Genomic DNA, 17,161 nt, shown 5'->3' with positions numbered 1-17,161 from the left:
GGAATCTGGAGGTGGCGCCCCTCCAACCTCTGGTAACATTAGATCATTTCCCTCTGCTAGATCCTGAATCCTTGGACCGACTAGCTCGTCAGTAAAATCAGGATCCCCATGCGATCCAGCCCCGCCAGAGATAATGTTGTTAGCTAGCCAAGTCGTGCTTCCCATCATAATGAACTTCTTAAATGCCTCCATCACCTCCTGCACTGTCCCGCCTGCATGGAAAAAGGCCAAGGTCCGTGCTCTGCTCAAAAAACCTAACCTCGATCCTGAGGATCCTGGCAGCTACCGTCCGATGTCCCTGCTCCCATGGGTGAGCAAAATTTTCGAGAAACATGTCAACATCCACCTAACGGACTTTCTCAAGAATAACCAGCTGTTAGACGCCACTCAAACAGGCTTCCGACCTAAGCACAGAACAGAAACCGCTCTGCTAGCAGTCACTGAGGAAACTCGAAAGATCTTAGACCAAGGGGGATCAGTGGCAGTGGTCTTTCTTGACCTGAGCTCTGCTTTCGACACAGTCAGCCATGTCACCTTGCTGAGCCGCTTATCGGACGTAGGAATAGTAGGCGGGGCACTGCAGTGGCTCGAATCATTCTTGAGCTCTAGGTCTTTCCAGATTTTTGATGGAGATACTGTCTCAACAAGCAGGCCATTGAACCGTGGAGTCCCGCAGGGCTCCTCCCTAAGCCCTGCGCTTTTTAATATCTATATGAAACCACTGGCTGAGGTTGTTCGTCCGTTTGGCATTAAAATCATCTCATACGCGGATGACACTCAGCTAGTGGTTTCTCTGGCGCAGGAGGACGGCCAATCATCTTCATCGGGACTATAGAAATTCTTGGAGGAAGTTAAGGGATGGATGACATCATCCTCCCTTAAACTCAATGGGGATAAAACGGAGCTGATGCTCCTGGGACCCACATCTCCGGTACACTTCAACTCTCTCTGGCCTCCCTGCCTAGGCAACCCCCCATCCCCCAAGACAACATAAAGAGCCTTGGGGTCTGGCTGGATAAGGCTCTCTCCTTCAACACTCAGGCCACGAAACTGTCCGCAACCTGTTTTGGTCTTCTACGGAGGTTGAGGAAAGTCTTCCCTCTCCTGCCTATGGAGGCCAAACAGGTAGCCGTCCAGGGCCTGATTCAATCTCGGCTGGACTTCAATAATGCCTTGTATCTCGGTGCTCCGGAATACACATTACGAAAGCTGCAGATAGTGCAGAACTACAGTGCCCGAACACTGCTCCAGCTACCCCGCAGACAATCAGCCAAACCTGGGCTGAACAAGCTGCATTGGTTACCCGTACGACAAAGAATCGCCTTCAAGGCGATGTGCATCTCCCACCAGGCATTTTGGCACACAGGTCCAGCAATTGGCCACCAACTAATAACCCAGTACTACCCCACCAGAAATCTTAGATCAAGTCAGTCTTTTCTGTCCTCAGTGCCCAGAATAAAAAAAGCAAGAGCTGGTGGCAGGATGTTCTCCCTAAAGCTGCCAAACAATGGAACTCCCTTCAGCTCCAACTCAGGTTCAACCCCAACCTCCTCTCGTTCCGTAAACAGCTGAAAACACTCCTGTTCAATGCCCACCATTAATTCTCCTAGCAGAACCTCTTCTGTTCAGCAAATACACCTTCTATCAGCACTTGGATGCCCCAGGGCAGCAACCGCACTTTATAAATACATATTTCATTTCATTTCTTTTCATTTCAATGTGAAACTACTGTGGACTTCATGTTTTTCATTCTTATTTTGCTTTTATGTGCAGTCACCGCTAGTGAAGAGCACGATGCACCGCCCCGACTTGCACCGTAGGCCCGATGCCAGCTGATGCTATGTGGCACGCCTGCTGATGCCGTGCCTCATCGACGCCAAAGCCATCACTGAGGCTGCTTCATGCACCGGAGCTGAGTACACCGTGTGTGATACTGCGCACCGTCCTGACTCACACCGCAGCCCCAACTTCACCCACACCGGTGCTTCATCAACGCGGAGCCGATACTCAATGTGGGTGACTCCTGAATCCATTGACATCGTACCATCGAAAGGAACGACCGCCTCGCTGCCACAGTGACGTCACCTCCCTGACACAGTAAGGAACCGATGTTTCACCTCCCCAGTACCGCAGTCAGGAACCGGGGTTTCACCTCCCGTAGGGTTGTAAAGAACTGACGCCGCCCGGTGCCAAGGAAGCATCACCTTCCTGACACTGCACCATGTTTGCTTGCGTGTTTACCGACCGAGACTAAGAGTTGTGTGCTGCTTCATTCGCACTTCGATACGACGGAGCCTAATTAAATGCCCTCGGTGCTGTGTGCTACTCATTTCCATCTAAGGATAAGAGATTTTCCTTTGGTTTTCAGTCCATGGTTCAACCTATGTCCTGATGATGGTCTCGCTATATCACACTGTATGAGACCGAAACGTCGACGCAACGACACTTCTTTGTAAATAGTATCCACATTGATTGATTAGAAATTTTGTATATAATCTATGCAAAATTATTGGGTATATATATGGAAGATGTGTAAATACTGTCCATATGCTTTACAAAAGTGTCTTTTGGTACTGTATATATTTTAATCAACTGAAGAAACAGTATACCTTTTTGTTGCCAAAACTGGATTGTATCATATTGTATATATATATCCTCATGATTTAAAAATGAAGATGATGGATTAAAAAGCAAATGATTCACTATTTGTATGTTCTCTTGATGCATCGATAATTCATGTTTACTTTAGTTACATCCCTACAACTGTGAAGTTAAAATTTAAAATAATTCGCCTAAGGAATATTGTGTTTTGTTAAAGATGCATCCCCTTCCTGACACTGTGCACCATCTTTGCTTTCATCAATTCCAAGGTACTGTTGTTGTGGGTCTGCTTGACTCCGTGCCCAACGCCATGCATCTCGCAGTAGCGTTCGCTGGTGGGAGTGCTTCGGGGCGGTGACGTTGGGCAGGGAGGGGGAGGGGCAGGGTGGTGGGTAGTAAACTATGGAATATGGCCAAATTCAGGTAAGCAAACATCTAAATAAATAAAACACATTTTGTAGCGCTCACTGCATCGAATTTGGCAATGCAGTGCGCGCAACGAAATTTGTTTTATTTATTTAAATGTTTACTTACCTGCATTTGGCTGTATTCCATAGTTTATTACCCCCCCACCGTGCCCCTCCCCCGCCCCATGTCACCGCCTGTGAGCACTCCCACCACTGACCGCTACTGGCATCTCGCGGTCGGCTCCGTACTTGGGACTTTGATCTGTCATGACGTTGTAATAATTCCAGGTGGAGCTATTGGTTGCTACAAACTGTAATTGAGTGAATAACCTATTTTTAAGGATAATTTGATAACTGTATTGTGGACTTTTGTCATTTTTTGTCTTGTTTGGTTTAGATAAAGATTACTTACTTTTCTAAACTTGTGTGGTGTCCATTTGTAGTGTTTTCACTGTATTACTGTGTGTGTTCACAAATGCTTTACACACTGCCTCTGAGATAAGCCTGTCTTCTCGTGCCACGCTACCAAGGGGGTGAGCAGGGGTTATTTTAGAAGTGTATCGACCCATTTCACTTTTGAACTCTGATTTAAAAATGTATTCGGGTATATTAGCAAGCAGATTGGCTAAGGTCATAAAGACTATTATTCACCCTGATCAGCGAGGATTTATCCCTGGCCGACAACTGAATGAACTCACATTTCAAGTGATCGGCGAGATAGACTATGCAATCCAGAAGAAGAAGCCACTCGCCATTGTTGCGATAGACGCTGCCAAAGCTTTCGACCAAGTGAACTGGCTTTATTTATGGAAAGTGATGAAGAAATTTGGCTTCCCTGAGGCCTATATAAAAGGCGTTGAAACTCTATACAGGGGCCCGAGAGCCAAGATTTTGGTAAATGGCGGCTTGTCAGATTGGTTGAATGTTTGCAGAGGAGCAAGGCAGGGATGTCCCCTGTCCCCATTATTATTTGACATATATATTGAGCCCTTTGTTTGTTCCTTAAGGCAAGACCCTATAATTTCTTTGTTTAGTATTGGAGAGTTATCTATTAGGACTGCACTATATGCAGATGACCTTCTTCTTTATACCTCTAATCCACTAGCAGCAATCCCAAGATTATTCAGCCTAGCTGAGGATTTTGGTTCTGTCTCAGGTTATTGTATTAATCGGGATAAAACTGATGTTATGTGCTGGAATATCCCAGTTCCTATTCCAGAAGCTAAATTAAAGATGAGATATCTGGGTATCCAATTAACCCATAATCTTGAGGAAATTTCTAAGACTAGTTGGGAAGAAGTAATAAAGGATATTGAAAAACTCTTGTCCAGGTGGAACGCTCCTCCTTTCAATATTTATGGCAGAGTTAATTTAGTTAAAATGATTATCCTGCCTAAGGTGACGTTTCTGTTTAATTCTATTCCTTTAGTATTTAACAAAAAAGATATTATTAATTTACAAAGCAGGATAGGATCTTTTATTTGGGCAACTAAAACTCCAAGGATAGCTTGGAAGAAGTTAAGGAGAGGATTGAAAGTAGGAGGATTATCTCTCCCGGATTTATTACTTTACTGTTATGCCTTCCAACTTAAAAATTTTAGGTTATTAGCCAATAAATTGGACTCAACTTCTAACAGTTTACTGTTTCAGGCTATGCTGCAAGACCTTCCATATGACGCAGACTTTTTTCTGTTTAAGTTTGGTGATAAAAAATTCTTCAAAAAGGTTAGACTAAAGCTTCTGAAGGAGGCTCTATATTATTGGTCACAGAGCTGTAAGTTGTTACGTATTCCCTACTATCATCTATACGCCCCGATTTGGGACTCCCCCGGCCCCCCCGAGTGCTTAACTGACCAATTGGCCCTTCCCTTAAAGAGAACTGGCCTTTTTAGATGGGGAGATTTCTGTGATGAATCGAGAGTCTTAGAATGGGACTTTCTGGTTGGTATAACTGGTGGCACTCTCACGAGATTTAAATTTTATCAACTCTCGGCCTGGTGGGAAAGTCAATATTGGGGTACTGAGGATGAAAACCCCCTGTTAAGATTCATTAGTAGCACTGGTGGCAGGAAAGGAGAGACCGCTCAATGTTATAAAATCTTATTAGACTACAAAGATAATCTGGAATTAGAAATCACCAAACTATGGGATCTTAGTACGGTTCCGATTACAGAAAACTCAGAAAACTTAGAAAAACTGTGGATAGATTCTTTTTCGATATCTCAGAAAGTAATCAAACCATCCAATTTAAGAAGAAACCATTTATATACAATGCATAGAGTATATTGGACTCCAGCTAAACTTTCCAAATTGTCAGCAACCCAGTATCTTTGTCCCAGATGCAACTCACAAGATGCAAATGATATCCATATGTTTTTGATTGCCCTAATATAAGTAACTTTTGGGGACAAGTGTGTAAGTTCTTGGAGGAGGTACTATCATTTCCAATTATATGTACCCCTAGATTGTTTTTTTTTGGTTTTATCCCGGATTATGTTGTTAATAGTAATCTATCACAGTTTATTTTCTATGTAATAGTGATCGCTAGAAGAGAGATATGTAAAGTATGGAAGTCGGTGCTCCCTCCGACGTTTGCAGACTGTCTTAAAAACATCATGGTGGTGAGTAAATTAGATACTTTATGTGGGGGTGAAAAGTCTGCTAAACTATGGTCGGTGCTAAAAACCTGGAGTGGAAAATATTCTAATAGTCCAATGATTATGCCAGAGGTCCTGTGGTCCTGTCCTTCCTATGCAGCAAGCACCATTACGAGAGGAAGTTGGACGGGAACAACCTTACCTCTGGGCAATCTTCAATGGCTATCCACAAACATAAGGGCCGCAACAGAAGGTTTGTGTCAGTGGCTTGAAGAGCGCCAATTCAGAGTATCAATTTACTGGTGGCATGTATGAGGACAAATATAAAAAAGAAAAAAAAAAGAAGTGTATCCCCCTTATCCTGACTAAAAGCAAGGGCCCCTATTTGGACAAAGGTACCCACCCCTGCCAACTAGAAACCCCTATTTCTAACATTGGTGGCAGCAGTGGGATCTGGACTTGCATTTGTGTCTTACATACAGTGATGAGTGTACACTACTGGTATACTGCAGACCATTATGCAACCACATACATTTGGTACAACTTTTTCTTAGGGACTATTTTTTTCTTGTAACTGAGAACTGCCAATCTTCATTATGTCAAAAACAGCATCACTTTCATCTGTTGATATTGAATTTGAAGAGGTCTGGGTTGATACCTACACTGTGCCACAACTTAAAGCTGTCTGCAAAAAGTTCAAAATCCCTGTAAGAGGCCTCACCAGACAGGATGAATAATAAAAGGCGCTGGGGCCTGGTGGGAGTCAAGGAATGTCTGTGAGCATACCAAGGAGCCTCTTGTGGAGGGAGAGGATTTGGAGGAGCAGTAGAATGGGCTAGAGGGTCTGCCTGGTGGGAGGGTTCCTCCCCAGGGAGCCAGCGTGTCTCTTCAAAGGTGCTGTATACAGAAGAAGAGCTGGAGGACAGGGAGAAAACCAGGATGCATGAGTTGGAGCTCACAAAGCTCAGGCTGGGGAAGGAGGATAAGGAGGTGGCATTTTGAAGTAAGCAGGAACACGATCTTCAGATAGAAGTAGTTTATTACAGGAGGAGACAGCTTAAACAACCACCAACATCAATAGTTCAACTCGCAATGCCCAACTCCCAAGGTACAGAACATTCGTAGCAACATGTATAATAACAATTCTAAAAGAGCATTCCGAATGGAATACTACACATTTCAGAGGGAGAAAGTAGCCGTGGAGGAGAAAAAGATGCTCTTAGAGCAAGAAATAGGGCTGATGGAGCTGAATCTAAACACAAAGAGTTTAGAGTCCAATCCCCATGGTGGCAGTGCACCATCAGTGCTCAGTGCTGGGAGAAGATAAGGTGTACATTCCCAAAGATGTTTTTAAGGATTTCATGAAGCATGAGGACATTGGTCAGTGATTCAAAGCCTATGAAGTGGCAATTAGGTCCCACAGCGTCCCTAAGAGAGTTTGGGGAGCAGGGTTGTGGGCCGCTTTATCAGTGACGGTAGCAAGACATTGCTAGCTTTGCAGACTGAGGATCAGATATCCTAAGCCCCAATGAAGGAACCCTTGATAGCCAGGTATGGGTTGACCTCAGAGCTGTACGTACAGGCAGAAGTTTAGAAACTGCAAGAAGCTGGGATCAAGTACTTGGGTCGAGTATGTGTCCTACCTTTGCAGAACATTGGATGGTTGGGTGAAGGGTATCTAGGTGAATGATTTGCAGGGGCTCTATGAATTGGTTGCATTGGAGCACTTGTCAGATAATTGTTTCCCAGAGCTACACCAGCACTTTATTGACAGTAAGCTGACTGACCCCAGAAAGCTTGCTTTGGAGGCAGACCGCTGGGTCAGCACTAGGGTCCCAAAAGGTCAAGTGGGAGACTCCCCCAAAGGTGAGCACAGTCCCCAGCAGAAGAGTGGGGGACAAGGGTAAACAGAGGGATTTTCAAAAAGGACCCCAAAGTAATCCCCAAGGGAGCCAAAGTAAGGGTTCCCAGCCTCCCACTGAAAAGAAGCCATGGATCCTGACAGGAAAGCCTGTTCATAAGGGTTCCAAGGAATGTTATAGTTGTGGTCAGTTGGGCCACTTCCAAGGGGATCCTAAGTGTCCCAACAAGGTTACCACCGCACCCGCTAATGCCCTGCCCCGGCAACTGGCTATTGTAGTGCTGGGGGAGTAGTTGGGGGACCAAGAAGGGTGGGATCCTGCAGAAATGTCCCTGGTGTCTTTAGGAGACAGTGAGATGGTCCCAAGTGCTCATCCGCCTGATAACTAAGAAGTACAGGCAATGGGTGATCATCAATGGCCATAGTGTGGAGGCTCTGGGAGACACCAGAGCCAGTGTGACAGCTGTCAGTTGTTGGCTAGTGTCTGAAGAGCAGGTGGTCCCCAACGCATTCTACACAGTAGTTGCCACTGACAATTCAGAGTGCCTCTGCAAAGTGGCACAGGTTCCCTTTTAGTGCGCAGGGTCTCAGGTACCTTGAAAGTAGCTGTGAGGCAAGCCATGCATGTTGACTTTCTGCTAGGCAATGATTTGTAGAGCTCTCCTTGGTTGAAGGTGGAGCAGTGGTCTCATTTAGAGATTTTGGGTCTACCTGCATGGGCATGTGTGCCCACTCGGTCAATGGCAGCCGGTAAGGATATTCAAGAGGACCTGGAGCTTGAAAGAGTGGCCCAGGTGCCTGCCAGATAGAGAAGAGACAGGGGGTGCTAGAAACCAGCCCCTGAAGTTTGGGACTCACTTCTAGGTTCAGACTGACCACAGGCCCCTCAGATGGTTGATGCAAACGAGGGATGAGAATTACAAGTTTTTGAGGTGGTCCATTTCCCTACAGGGAATGTACTTCAAGGTGGAACTCCTTCCTGGTACAGAAAACGCCAATGCTGATGGTCTGTCCAGATTTTTCCGCCTTAGTGAAGAAAACTCCCAAGAGGGTGGGTGGGTCTCCCCTGCCTTTTTTTGCCTGTGTGTTCACAAAGGCTTTACACACTGCCTGTGAGATAAGCCTGTCTGCTTGTGCCAAGCTACCAAGGGGGTGAGCAGGGGATATTTTAGAAGTGTACCCCCTTACCCTGACTAGAAGCAAGGGCTCGTATTTGGACAAAGGTACCCACCTCTGCCAACTAGAGACCCCCATTTCTGACAATGAGCGAGAGAGGGAGTCTTAATGTAGAGAGAAAGAGACGGGGTGAGATAGAGAGGGAGAGGTAAATTTAAGAATGAGACTCACATAGAGAAGAGAAAGAGGAAGTAATGATAGATAAAAAAGAGCACATCTAGAGACCGAGGTAGCAAGAAATGAGCACAAGAGTTAAGCGAGAGAAAACAGGTAGTAATAGAGAAAGGGTTGGGGAAGTGAGTTAGAAAATAACTGGTGAAGTAAATTGAGAGATTAGATAATGATATAGAGAGCTGGCATAGTGGGAGAAATATAAATGTGCTTGAGATTATTGAGATAGGAAAGGGCGTAGTGTGAGGAGGGGTATGGCATGATCGAGAGAGTTGTTAAGAGGAGAGATAAAGAAAGAGATAAGGTTGATGCTAAAAAAGGTCAAGTTAAAGTAGTTAAAGTAGTTGGTGTGAGATACAGAGATGTTAGAGGCCAACTGAGAAATGAGGTGCATACAGAGAGATGAGGCAATAGGAGAGTTGAGGCATAGAGAGAAAGGTGTGAAGTAGAGGTGGAGAGGTGTACACAGAGAGTTGTAGTGAGAGAGAGATGGGTCAGTAAGATATAGTGAGAGGTGGGGGAGACCCAGATAAGACCCAGCATAGAGCTGGGATAGGGTTAGAGAGGTCATGTATGTGAAGATGTCGTGATGGGGGTAAAGAAAGAGTGGTGAGGTAGAAGAGGTGAAGTAAGGAGAGACTAAGGAGACAGTTTTTTTTTCTAATTGCCACTGACTACCTGATGGTGCAAGAGTTATGTTTACGCAGGCAGTGCATGCACACTGAGCTTCTGTGAAGCTTGCACATGCCAGCTGTCTAATAAAGTCGTTATCTGTTTTTATGCAATTGTAACACATTATCAAATTAAAAGCAAATTGTTTCATGTATATATTATATTATTAAAGCAGGAGTTCTGACTTCCCTGATCTCTTTACCAGGGGACCCCTTGAAAGGTGAAAGCCCTTGACAACTGCCAAATTTGCCCACGCCTTAAAATGTCTCTGCTGCTATTCATGTTTTCTCTGTTCTCTCTAGTACAATTTGAATACTTTATTACCAAAAATAAAATAATTTTCTAAGTACACAGTGTACTTGATATTCCATCACCGAGATCAGTTGTGCAAGCATACTGCTAATATACGTTTTGATAGCTAATAAAGGAGCCACACCCTAAGGCGGTGGCATCATTGTGCTAACCTCCCCAGGTCATATGCATTCTTGGGAAATGTTGCTTATCAATCAGTAGGAGTAGGCAGTCTCTCAGGCTGCATTTTCTATGTCCTCTTAACACATCTGCCCCACCTCTCCTCAGCTGAGACAATGAATTGGCCTTAGGGACCATTATCTGCCAAATTACATTTTCATAGTGCTATATATACTCTAGCTATAGCCAGGCAGACATATGTCAAATAAAAATCAACTTCTGCCTTTATTTATTGTTTTTATTTTGTTTTACTTAATCAGCTTCTAGAGAACAGTGTTACCTCATAGGGTGTCCTGGTCCTAGGGCATACGGGAAGGCAACACCAGGGAAGAATTAACTAAAATAGAATATGATGGTTTTGTGCTATTTTTGGACAAAGAGATGATCTGGATCATGGATCATGATCATGGAGTGAGCTGTATCTGGATCATGGAGCGGAGGCAGAGGGAAAGAGTACTGCAGTATTTGGCAGCCAATAAGTAAAATAAGAGACCACTCAATTTGCATATTTGGATTCATTGGGGTGGTAATGTTTTGGGTCACTGAATAAAGGTACAATCTGTGTGGAAGACAGTGGGGTTCAGTCTTTTATTTGGCTCTGTGGCAGATGCACATGGGTTTGAAAAAGGTGCACTTTCGAATAGGCAGACAATGGAGCAAGGTACGTAGAGATGTATGCTCTGGAAGGAGGGCCTAAGGTAAGTATAGCATCATTAGTTTGGATGATTTGAAGATGATTTCAGTGCCAAGTTGAGGTAGGAAGATCAGAACTTTTTCAGGAGTTCCGATTGGATGGAAGCAAGTGGCTGTGATTTTGTTGATTTTCTGTTTTTAAAGTTACAGATGTGTCAATCTGGATGCCAAAATTGGGAACAAAGGTGGAATTGCACGGGATTGTTACCAAGTTCATTTGGCCAACAATTGGCATCCCAGATAGTTGCATCATTATTAAGAATTAGAACTAGTCTTGTCGCCATCAAGCTTAAATGGCATCTTGTCCTCATGCATTCTTCCAATTTAGTTTGGGTTTCATGGAAGCTATTATGAAAAATGATGGCCATGTCAACATCATATACCATGAAAGAGAAACCATAGGAACAAATTAGTAGTGCTAAAGGAAGTATATGTAGGCTGAAGAGAGTGGGATTTAAGGATGATCCTTGTGGTACTTGATATATTAATAAATAACCAGTTGTACAGCTTGAGCATGATTGACCAAGAAAAAGGAGAACCAGGCCAGAGCAAGGTCTCATATGCCAAGCTGTTATAGGTTATGGAATTATGGAAGAGGGTGTGATGGGAATCCGTATTGAAAGCTGCACTCAAGTCAAGCAAAAGTGAGTGTGCTGTGCTAATATTTCTACTGATGAATTGGAGCAAAATTATCTTTATATTTCTAAACATTAATTTCCAAGATAATGCATTATAAAATGCCTTTTTAAATACATTGTCACTAGCGGGCAAAACCAATCGTTCTGCACAATTCAATAGTACACCAGGCTGAAAATACTGTGCCCCCCCCAGAAACTGAATCCTAATGATGTTGTATGTGAACAGCATTAACCTCCGCACTAGTCCCACTCCCAAACTGCCATGCATGCCATTCTTCACATATCTTCTACTATAAAGTTTGCCGACACAACATGACAGGTCAATAATCAATCTATTTAGTAGTCATACATCATTTTGACAGGCTCATAAATTACATGACAGGTCATAACTCACAACATCTGATAGGTCATAAATCCTTCTGACATATCACAAACATGTTCTGTTATCTGTCTACCATACTTGTGACACTTCATAGTTTGTTTAGGCCATCATACATGCCGTTTTAAGGGGTCATAAAGTCCCCTGTTCGTTTTCACACTGTTAGCGTGGGGGGGGGGGGAGTGGGTAGCCTCTCCCTGGAGTTAGGCCCCCAATTCACTACCTTGTTTGTCCATTTTGTGCCCTGCCATTCAGTGGGTCTGGGCTGCTAGTGGCATCTTGCTTGCTCCCTCTTCCGGCCTACTCACCCTGTCATAAGGCATCCCAAGGTGTGTGGCCTTCCTCCTGCACACCTGCACACTGCCCTCCTGGTGTGCCCACTAACCAACAAATGTACACCTTCTTAGCCACCTCACTTGCCGTCCATCACTGAGACAATGCTGTTGCTCTGTTTGGGTGGATGGGTCTCGAAAGTTATTCACCACGCTCCCCCCAGCTTCCAAAAGTGACCTGTACTGGAATGGTGGTGCATTCATAGCAGGACAATGTACCCTCCTGGCATGTAGCGGTGTCTCCCCATTGGGGGGTTCAAAACATCACCCAACCCCACATTGGCCAGAACAAGGGGCAGGTGTAGACTACCCCTTCTTTTGTTGTGCTCACAGAAGCAGCCCAAACTAGTTTTTCCGGGTCCCTGGAGGCAGTTATGGTGCTGGCCCATGAGGTCCCCTTAGGAACAAGCCTCTGCTAGACAGACAGTAAATAGTAATGACGTGGAAGTGCACAGGGTTTTTTTATACATAGCAATTAGAATGGTGAGATGATGTTTTTCTCTGTGTATTTTTATCATACAAGAGTGCAAGTTATTTTACATGGCCACCACTCACCTCTATTCCTAAGACCCTTCATAGACCCCACTTTCCCACCTCAGTTGTGAACCAAGAGAGTGTGGCTACAGGCTCAGCAGTATCATTGTGAAGATCTTTTTTCTCACTCCACATCCCTTGCCTACCATGTATTCCAGCCACAGCACAGTGGGGAACAATAGGGAGGCCAAGGTCCTGTGTGGGCTCAACTCAATCCCTGAGCAGGGGCCTTTCTCTCCAGGAGTTCCAACTCTAGGTAGGAAGCATGGATACCAGCAGAGGAGACACACACTGCTTTCCAGCCTTGAAATTCAAGCAAAACCAAAGTTGAAAGAGAGCTATAGTTCCCGGGCATATGATTGCTGTACCAGACACATGAGGCAAAATTGGGTATGGGTCTGTAGCTTTGCATATCATACATTAGTTGGGCCTACATGGGTGCAGCTGGGTCTGTGAAGGCTATAATCATGCATGTTAGTGTTCAACTCAAAATATGAGGCTTCACTTACTATATATTCGACAAATAATCAAGTCATGGGCATCTTAAACATTCTTTAACATGCTGTAGCTGTACCTTAATGTGTGAGTCTAGACTTGCCATTTTCTGGAAATGCCTTGGACTACGAGGGTGCATTTGGCTTATTCTGGCATAAAATGCTGCATCTAGGATATGATAGGTTTACATGTAAATATATGTATGTGTGGTATATAGAGCCTAGATGCTGCCCTATCTCAGTTGTATGTGGGGCATTCTTAAGAATTGGACGAACTTTAATGAGTAAACGACATTGCAATTTTCATATGTAGCAATATTCAAACATGTAAATCGATGTCTAGGTACACAATGCACTGGCTTTATCATAGCATTTAAGGCTTCACCTGTCATATGAACATATGGAAATAGGAGGCTGGGCAAAATGTAGTGAGCTAATGAATAGTGTCCATGGATATAGTTTTAGGTGTTGTGTATAGTACTAACATACAATCCAATGCATCTGGTATAGTAGAATGTGGTGCAAAGTCAACCTGTGTGCCCCGTGCACTCCAATTTATTTTGCTGACTGGTGCTGGTGGTAACTGACTCTGACTTTCCCCTGGGCTCTGTCTAACCAGGCCCACGGCCAGTGCTATGTTGAAAACACAAGTGAAAACAAACACATGCTTTAGGGTACACTGTGTTAGGTTGCACCTCTATTTGACTTGACCTACCTTATAAGTCCCTAGTAGGGCAGGGGATTGAAACTAAGTTTAAGTCCCTAGTAAATATTGGGCTATGGAAGTTTAAAGGAAAGCAGATTGTGTTGCACTTGCATGTGTGTACTGCTGAGTGTCTCAATGTCAATTTAAAAGCATGCTTGTGTTTCTGCATTGTTTTTTAATGTAAATTGTGCCCACACTTGATTTTGGTGGTAGGGGAAGCTCAAAAGTGATAATCTACATTATTTTTACATAATAGGTACTCTCATGGTCTCCCCTAAATCTCCCAGGGGTGAAGAGGGTCATGAAAGTATAAGCAAGGCCCTTAAAAAAGATGTATCATATGCCCAGAGGAGAGAGAAATTGCGCATTTCACTTCCCTCATTGTAGTAAAGGTCCTCCCAAAATTAACGTTGATGCTATGAGCACTGTGGAGTGAGGACCTATGCTAATTTTGCATATTCAGGTCTCCCAATGTCTCCCCTAGGTTTCCCAGGGTCAGGGGCCATGCAACTATAAGCAGGGCCCTTATAAAAGATGGTTTATATACCCTGGCGATGGAGGATTTGCACATTTCAGTTTCCTTTAGAAAACCAGCATAAGCTGGCTCTCAGGTCAGGTCCCCTCCTATTGAGAGCAAAGGCAATTTAGCTGTGAACAGACCACAATCAAAGATCGTCCTAACTGTACGACTGTGTTTCCTTAAAACATGTGGGCAAAGCGTATAAATGGGTTGGGCAGCCCAAACAGTCATTGCGCACTTTGGAGTGGACAAACCACTCCTCCCCTACTCCAAGAGCAGAGCAGCCCTGCCCACCTGCCCATCCACAAAGCAGCAGAACTCGAAGAATACAATTATAATAACTCTAAGTTATTATCATTTTATGTTTCTACTTTGCAATGCTTAAAAGCAGTGGGATGACTCTCTTCAACCATAGAGGAGGAGTCACCACTGACTAATTCCTGTCTAGGTTTTAAGGCAGAGAAAAGCAAGAATTTATAAAATGACTCTTGCAGCATGTTCACTAATATCTATGGTTACCACTAAATTTAATTTTGCTAAATGTTATCACAGTGCATATGTGATTTATGTAGCATTTTGCAACCGAACTTAATGAAAATAATGACTTATATTCACAAGAGCTGCTACAGTCAAATGCAACGAAAAGATGGGTGTTTAAATCCAATTGCAGACCACACGCTGCATTTACCTGCTATGCAACTGATTCACTTCCTTCACAACATTACTGTGGCTTTACATAAAACGTTGAATATGCAAGTGGGACAAATATCTTCCAATGTTTAGGGGTCAAAGCACGTGCTCTGTGAACTATTTAGCAATTTCCAAGAACACTCATTCAAAATATAGGAGAAAGGTTAGCCTCCTAAAAGCAAAACTTAAATTATGGGATAGTGGAATCCCCATTTGTGATGGGGAGGTGCGTGGAATAAGGATAGTCTGGGGAATGGTCTACCCTTCTGGCATGTTTTCATTGTTGGGCTCTGTTTTATGGCTAGGGAAGTGAGTTATATGTCAGATTATCATTTGCTCAAATATTGTCTGTTAGACCTGACATTCTTGATGTGGTCTTCCCCCAAATATTTGCCCATTCCTCTCATGATTTCTCTGGTTTTCCCACATACCTTTGCCTATTCCTCTCATGTTTTCCGAATTCCTGTTTCTTGGCATTAGTACTCTATGCACTTCACAATTGATGACCAGAGCTAAAGTGCTAGTGCTCTCTTCCTAAAACATGGTAACATTGGTGTATACTTAATTGGTATATTTAATTTTCTTGTATGTATCTAGTATATGGTACTAAATGTATTCAGGGCCTGCAAAATAAATGCAACTAGTGGGCCTGGAGCAAACGTTGTGCCACCCACTAAAGTAGCACTTTAAAACATGTCTCATGCCTTCCATTACAGCCACTAGTAGAGGAGTTTTAAGCTACAAACTCGATCTGACAAATAAATATTTGTGACCATCTGTGGTCACTCAAAACCAGTTATGGGGGTACATTTATTTACTCTGGGTGTGGTGCCAGCCAGATTACTGAGACACATGTTGGGCCTTTCCAGGTATCACCTAACATTTGATTTATATTTAAAAAGTTGGGGTTATGTTTTTTAAAGTGCTAAATTCGTTTTCCACTTCTACAAGGCCTGTCTCTTCCATCGGATAATATTGAGTCAAATTATTACATTTAGTAAGTGCTAACTTTGGATTGAGGCTGAAAAGAAATGTTGCATTTGGACTCAAATGATTTGTGATTTAAAATCCCCCTTAATAGTACAGTTAGTTTCAGAAAGGGTATGCCCAGACGCGGGTCCCTTGCTCACTTGGCCAGTGGATTCAAGTTAGCCTAGCTGAGGAGGGTTATGAACCCAGTTCGGGCTGGACTGTTCCCATAAGGCACAGGGTCAGACTGATTTGCATATGGCCATATCTGAACTGGGGTGGCAGAGTGAGCTAAAGAATGATGATGGATTAAACCCAGATCAGTTGACTGGGGGTGAGTGCTTCCAATGTTCAACACTCCGTCCGTCATCTCCTTTGGTTTTGCTAGTTTCAGAAAGTTGCCATTTTCTTGCCCTAACTCTATGGGGCCCCTGCTGCTAGTGTCCTGGGTCACATGACTGAGAATAACTCTGGTGTTGGACTTTTTGTATGCCTCCTGACAGTAAGTCAAAGGGGACTCGTTTTTGGCAGAATGGACCAACCTGCTAGGATAGCTGGGGTGGAGCTGACCCCTGCCCCACTTACAGGGCCTCCTTAGTGGAAAGACTACCAAGAAAAATAAAGCTCCTGATGTACTTCAATGGCCACAGTTTACCGGGGCCAAGGTGCAATTTCAGACTTATGCAATGAAGCCTGGATTGGATACAGCAAGTGGAATGGTCCCAGTCTAATTTCGGAAGCCAAAAAGTTAAAAACATTTTTAGTTCCACTTCACAATGGTTGCTTTGTCACATTCCTGAAGAGAAGCTGTGAAATGTCTTCAATGTCCCAACACAGAAAGGGATTTTGTGAAAAGATCCTCCATGAGGGTGTCACTGCTGAAACTGCAGCCACTGCCTTGGAACCGAAGGCCCAATACCTGAAGTAGGTTGGTCTGGCTGGTACTCTGGAACCGTGGTGATTTGTTGCTAAAATCTTTCTAAGTCCCTAAAAAGAATGGGGCTTAGTGCAATTTTTGGAGATGCCGGAAACTTTGAGCGAGATGAAGCTAAAATCTTATCCGTTGCTGTAGAACTGCCAAAAGTATACTTTTGCTGGTGGGTCCAACAGAATCTCTGAGCTCTGGAGGCAAAGTTTTCATAAGTCTCCAAACTGTCTTCTAGGGTCCAAATGATGTCAAGAGCACATTTATTAGGCCCCCAGGACCTCAGCGATTGATTTTTAGAGGCTCTCATGGTGTAAGGCAGTGC

This window comes from Lissotriton vulgaris, chromosome 7 (genome assembly GCF_964263255.1).
Source record: "Lissotriton vulgaris chromosome 7, aLisVul1.2, whole genome shotgun sequence".
NCBI classification, from domain to species: domain Eukaryota; kingdom Metazoa; phylum Chordata; class Amphibia; order Caudata; family Salamandridae; genus Lissotriton; species Lissotriton vulgaris.
Note: the sequence above shows the minus strand (reverse complement) of the source record.